Below are 6,879 nucleotides of genomic sequence, written 5' to 3'. Positions count from 1 at the left end.
TCTGCATTGGTGGTCTAACTTGTAGGAGATAAGGTGTGAAATGTAGTGTATCATTTAGGAAGTGTTGAGAATTTAGATGCCTTAAGGTGGGAATGGGTAATTTTGATCTATGAGTGGAAGGATGGAGCTAAATAGAGGGGATAAGTACATGTTACTGAAATGCATAGAATTGACAGTAGGAATTGTGATCAGAGTTGGTGTTGTTGGGTTTGGTACGTGGTGATGACTTAATGGTGTTATTTTGTCAGTTTGGGTGTCATTTGATAAACATGGGTTGTAGGTATATAAGATTGAAAGCTAAGGGAGATGTTCATGTGTCTGGAGTTGGGCAATGATTTATGGATATGTGACAAGGGATTGAGATGAATTGGACTAAGTATAATCTATTTTGCGTGCCAAAATAATAGCTGGTACGCTATTGGTATAGCGCATGGCAGTTTGCTAATGCCCGCTAGGAGATAGGACCAGCGAGGGGGTCCTTGCACCGCATGGCGCCTAGCGGCAAGGTATTCTCTGCTAGGCGATAGACACTGAAATAGTGGTCTAGAAGAGGCCTGGCGCTTGGCGGCGAGGGTGCCCCGCCAGGCGGTCTGCACGTTCATTTCGCTTGGTGGTGCTTAGGTTGCGCCAGGCGATAATGTTGTATATATTTGGCTTGTGTGTGTTGTTTGCACGCATTGATGCAGACTTGGATAAGGAGATGTTGTGCCATGAGCGGGTAGGTTCATGGATGGTGGTGAACACGTGATGATATGAGCGGGGAGGTTCATTTCCTTTTACTCCGTGTAGGGATACGAGCGGGTAGGTTCGTATGTTCTGTGCTCACACTTGAGAGATGCTCGTACGTAGCTAGTGGATCACGTGTGTTGGACTACAGGCGGGTAGGTCCGTAGAGCAGGACTACGAGCGGAAAAGTTCGTAGAGCAGGACTACGAGTGAGGAGGTTCGTAGAGACAAGACCACGAGTGGGCAGGTTCGTGTGAGCATCATAAATCCTGAGTCCAAGGTTAACTATTTGTGTGAAATGAAGGTAGAAAAGCCTTGGGATATTAAGGTCTTGGCCAAGAACTAAATAGAATAAAACAATGGGATGTATTTTGATTTATATTAACATATGTGTTAATTGTTTATAAGCTCACCCTTTCTGTTTGTGTTTGGCGATGATTGTGTGATTCGTTACACGGGAGCAGATGATATTACAGGTGATGCTGGTGATGCATAGAGACGGAGAGAGAGCTAGCTTGGGGACTCTTGAACTAAGGATTTTATTTATGATTTTCTTTTATTTTGTCGAACTTTGGAAACTTGTAATAAGATTTATTACTCCAGTTTTATTTAAATTTTTGGCGCATTGGATAATATTTAAAATTTTCTCGTGTTTGGGATTAATAAAATTTACGATGTTGATTTTAAATTTTTATTTATTATTTTAATCAAGTAATTCCAGTAGGGATGTTACAAAAGACCCCTGGAGTTGTCAATAGGCGACCATGTTTTAATTTGAGTTTCACCTTTTACTAAAGTGGCAAGAGCGCTTAAATCTAAGAAGTTGACCTAAAGTTCATTGGACCCTATCAAATCTTTCAAAGGATAGGTCCAGTGGCTTGTGAACTTGCTTTACCTCATCGTCTAGCCAACATTCATAACATTTTCATGTCTCACAAGGAAGTATATACAAGAAACATTTGTTTAAGTTCGCATTTTGATCTGAGAGTTTAATGTAGACTTAATTAGAATGCGGATTTATAGAATTTTAAGAGTCATATTATTATTGAGAATTTGTAGGGATTGTAAAAATACGAGAGATATAAAATATATGATAAATATAAAAGATATGCTAAAGGAGAAACTTGTTATTTTATTTTATTCATATATTTTCTTTATATATATATATGTAACATAATATAAGTGATATTTATAAAAATAAAGTCACAAAATGATTGATCCAAAAATTTTGAAAATTTTCTCTTTTCAAATGTAGATTTATATAGGATGCAGACTTAAATAAGTGCGATGATAAGTGAATTTTTAGTGTACTTGACCTCGTCCTAAAGCTCGATTCTTTACATGTGAAAGAAAACTTATCTTTTGAAAAAAAGTCACTTAGAATTGTGGATTCTCAATTGAAACAACTTCGTGGAGAGAAATTAATATGGTTAAGGTGTTATGGAAACTTAACTCTAGAACTCCACTTGAGAAATAAAGGAAGAGATACAAGAATCTCATCCTGGGTTTTCCTTAATAATTTAATTTTTGAGGACGAAAAATTTCATTCTTGAGGAGAATTGTAACCCGTGTTCGAGTATTGTACCCGGTACCCAAACATTGTTTCACTTTGCCACATATTTCAAAAGGAATAATTAAAATAATAATAAAATAATATAATTATTGCATTTTAGGTAGAAGAAGGAAGAGATGAATGATTTCATGTACAATGTTTGCACCGTGATTGCACAACAATAGTAAAGTAATAAAATAATATAAGTAAAGGAATAAAGGAATGAGAAAGCAAGAGAAGACGATGCATATTCATTTCTTTTATAAGCCTTAATTTCACTGCAAACTTCTCCTCTCTTCTTCTTCATTTATCATCCTTTTAAAAATATAATTACATGACACTGAAATTAAGGAAATAAGAAATATTTTGTACCAATCAATTTTCATATTAGAGTACGTTTCTCTTTACCCCATTAGTCTTTCTTCTTTGATTTAAATAGTGTTTTAGTCATCAATCTTGTTAGGGACATTTGAAAAGAGTGACTCTCTTAATTCAATCTACCTTATATTGTTTTTTGTTTCTGTTTAGGCACTTTGTAATAGGTTTCTAGTGAAGATAACTAGGTCAATAGTTAGCAAAAGTTGACCTCAAAGTTATAGATATTTTGAGATAATGGAAGTTAGTAAAAATATAGAAATCCTACTACTAAATTTTAGTGATAATGATGTTGTGATATTGAATGTTGTGGTGAAATAAATTGATTGTGTTATGATTATTTCGATACTTTTAGCTTAATCTAAAATTTCATAAACATAAATAAATATAGTCGAAGTGATTTAAATATTATGTTTATTTAATTTAATTATAGTCTTAATTATGTTTTAAGTTCTTGATAACTTGAGAAATTTCAATTGAGTATTTTATGGTTTGTTAAGTACTCAATAAATTTAGTTTTTTCAATTGAGTTTCCATTGTTACTTTTTTGTGTTCATAATATGACGTGGTTATTAAGAGGATGACATAATTATTATTTTGTCATGTTATCTTGCTGACTTGTCACCACATGTCATTTTATCATTTTAAAATTTTATAATTATACTTTTATATTTATGATTTTATAATTTTATTATTGTATAATTTTATATTTTTATTATTTTAATTCAAAATTGTATAATTATAAAATTACGATTTTATTATTTGAATAAAAATTAAAAATATATCATAATTTTATATTTTATAAAATCATAATAATTTTATTTTTGAGAAATTCTTATAAACTTCTATCTTGGAGAGACCGTTAATTGAATTGCGTATCAAAAACAATGTTTCGAAAGTTGGTTTTATATTTCTGTAATGCTGGAAATTGAGCTCTATTAAAGCTAATGTTGATAAGTAATAATAAATACTTTAACGAAATGTTAGTTTCAAGGAAAATTTTTATTGTATTGATATGTGAGAAAATATAAGTATCATATTTAAGTTTTTAAATAATATTTTCAAAAAACAACGATTTTAAAAATATACATTTATGTTAGTTTCTAATTTAGTGGATTTGTGGTAGCGCAAAAACTTAATATTGAAATTTGTTCTTAAAATAAAAGTCTTAATGCATAACAATATCATTAATTAATAATTTTTTCAATAAAAATAATACATTACTTTTTATATCCATAAAATTCATACGAACTTTCTCAAATATATTTTTATTTAACCAAATAGATATTTAGTTGTTTATGAGAGAAAAAAAAATCTTGCATTAAAACTTTGGACAATTATAATTTTATTATTTTAATTCAAAATTGTATAATTATAAAATTATGATTTTATTATTTGAATAAAATTTGAAAATATATTGTAATTTTATATTTTACAAAATCATAATTTTATAATTATCTAATTTTGAATTAAAATATTAAAATTATTAAATTATAAAAATATAAAATCATACAATTAAAAAATTATAAATTATATTATGAAATTATTACATTTTAAAATAAAAATAATAGTAAAATGACGTGTAACGACTACAGAGCAAGTGATATGACAAGATAATAATTACGTCAACCACTTAATAGTCCTATCACCAAGTTAACAGAAATAAATTAACAGCAGGACCTTGGACTCAATTGAAAAAATCAACTTTATTGAGTACTCAATATACTACAAAAAATGTATCAAGAACTCAATTAAAAGTTCCCAAATTTATCATGGACTTAAAGTATAATTAAGCCTTAATTATATGAATAAAATATATGGTTGCGTGAATATTCTTGATGAAGTAATTCCTATGAGAGAGAGAGAGTTTTACATTGATGTGATGTATGATAGTGTATTGAGAGGGATTGTGTGGAGACCATTCTGACTCTGCTAGTATTGTACTTATGTAAAGAAAAATATCTAGTTTTGAGAGTTAGAGATTCTTGCAATTTGGAACTATGATATGAAAAGGATCAAAACTTGCAAACTTTTCAAACTAAAGAGAAACAAGGTGATAGTAATGATAAAATTAGTTTCTTAAGTTCTTATACTTTACATCTTTGAAGTAATTGAAGTCCCATGATACATATATGCTTGAAGTTCATGTCTAGTCTTTGCATGGAATGTTTTTCTTAGTGATATCAATTATTGGAACTTCGAAAATGCTACATTAAGGTTACATAGTATTATGCAGTTACATACACCTGAGTGTTTTTTTTTAGACAATTTGGTTTTGAATTACAAAATTAATGTAATCTTTTAAAAATTCTGACTTTGAACAAGTCCTGTGAAACTGACACAAGTTCTAACAAAAAAGTTGTTCTAATTTAACAAAGTTTTACTGGAATTGACTTGAAATCATACTAAAGTTCCATGACTTTTGTCTTTTTGCATAAAATCATGAGACACTTTATTTAAAAACTTTATTTAAGCGTTATTTTTTTATTAGTCAAAGCAAATAATAAGGAAGTTGTAATCTATGCTAACTTTCTTTAGCTTCACCTATGACAAAAAGCATTTCCACGACTTGAACACAGTTGCAAATGATAAAGGAAGTCTTTAACACTTTCACGGCACATTCAAATTAACATTGATGAAGTCGTGTCATACTGAGACAACTTTGCTTAGACTGATAAAAAAAATTATGCTTAAACAAAGTTGTCTTAACATGCAATGTATTTTAGACTGGAATGACATCATTATAAAGTCATGCCAACCAATACAAAAATAATTGACTAAGATCTAAGAGAAAAAGTTATACAATGGATTTTATTTTATAATTTTGATGACAAAGCACTAGCACAATGTCATCACCAAGACAACTTATACAACTAGAGAACAATGGGTGCAAGAACAATTTACAGTTTTCTGCGAACATCTTCCAAGTTTTCATTAAAGTGACGCTCATAATACACACACATAAGATCAGTGCACTGCATGCCAACACGAATAACCCAGGGGAAGTAATGCTGATAGAACAATTTCCTCTACTTTCCACTGAATCTAGCGGTGCCCCCTACAACTGACAACAGGTACATAGGAAGACCCATCTGCTCAAACTCAATAACCTTCAACGCTGTCTCCCCAATCAAGTTAGTAGGAAGGTCAAAAAGGGTATGCCAAAAGTCACGCACTTCACGAACTCTCATTGCTACATAGGCCAATTCATCTGTATCCATGAACCGCACAGGAGGTCGATCATCTGGTGAAAAGTTCCTAGATCCCATAAACCTGGCATAGGCAACACCGAATGTGTTTTCTGGCAGGTCCCAAAATGACCCACATTTGCAGAAACAACACGAGGGCGCTCCAATAACACACCCTATAAATTACAATTATAAAACAAAATGGTTGCTTGTTGCTGTGGCATAATTGTATGCCTCAACATCCTTAATTGTTGTTATGATAACAAAGATAATGATTGTTAATTATAAGTGATAGTTGTTTATATAATCATTTTTATCAATGAGTAAGACCAAGGGCCACCCATCACCTGATCCTTAACTCTTTGTTATCTGAAGAACAAATAAACTATGGTTGTTGCTAGTACTAGCTATAGAGAGCATCCAATAAAAAGCAAATAGAATAAATCAACATCCAAAACAACATGGGCAAGGAGAATATCCACATTAACCAAAAAGATTAGAATAAAATAAAGTAGCTCACCTTCCCTTTAGGGAAACTCTTCATCCTCTAAAGATCTTTCTCAAAAGCAAGCTTTCCATTGCCGAACCCATTGCCACAGTAGCCTGCTGCCATGTCTTCAACCGGATTCTACTACCTTCTATCATTGTAGATAACTAACCAAAACTACCCTTGCCAATATGATTCCATACATCACTATTTGTCAGAAAAGAAACCAATTTTATCAATTTTTTATTCAACAAAAAGCTATGAGAAAACGCGAACAAATCAAGGGGAAGGGAAAGAAATAAAATATCGGTGTAACAGATAATGAGGCTAGCATAAATAAAGAGAATGAAGTGGTTATTTGTAATGGCCACGTGTTAACAAATGAAAAGGGGAAGGACATGCGCAAAAGTGATAGAGCCCGGAAAGAGAATACAAAATGGAAGACTATGTGTAGAGGGCATTATGCGATATGAAAATCCTCTCCTCTGATTATTCTCTCTAAACTTTCCCCTGACCTTCCTATTTCCTTTCTCAATCTGACTCTATTACTC

General features: G+C 31.4%; 1 pseudogene; it reads right to left on the bottom strand.

Moving 5' to 3' along the window:
• Nucleotides 1–5,460: 5,460 nt before the first annotated feature.
• Nucleotides 5,461–6,526, bottom strand: LOC114180293 (annotated as a pseudogene).
• Between the last annotated feature and the right edge of the window lie 353 nt (nucleotides 6,527–6,879).

The sequence above is a fragment of the Vigna unguiculata genome, chromosome 4 (assembly GCF_004118075.2).
Source record: "Vigna unguiculata cultivar IT97K-499-35 chromosome 4, ASM411807v1, whole genome shotgun sequence".
Classification (NCBI taxonomy): Eukaryota; Viridiplantae; Streptophyta; class Magnoliopsida; order Fabales; family Fabaceae; genus Vigna; species Vigna unguiculata.
Note: the sequence above shows the minus strand (reverse complement) of the source record. Positions and strands in the feature narration are given on the sequence as shown.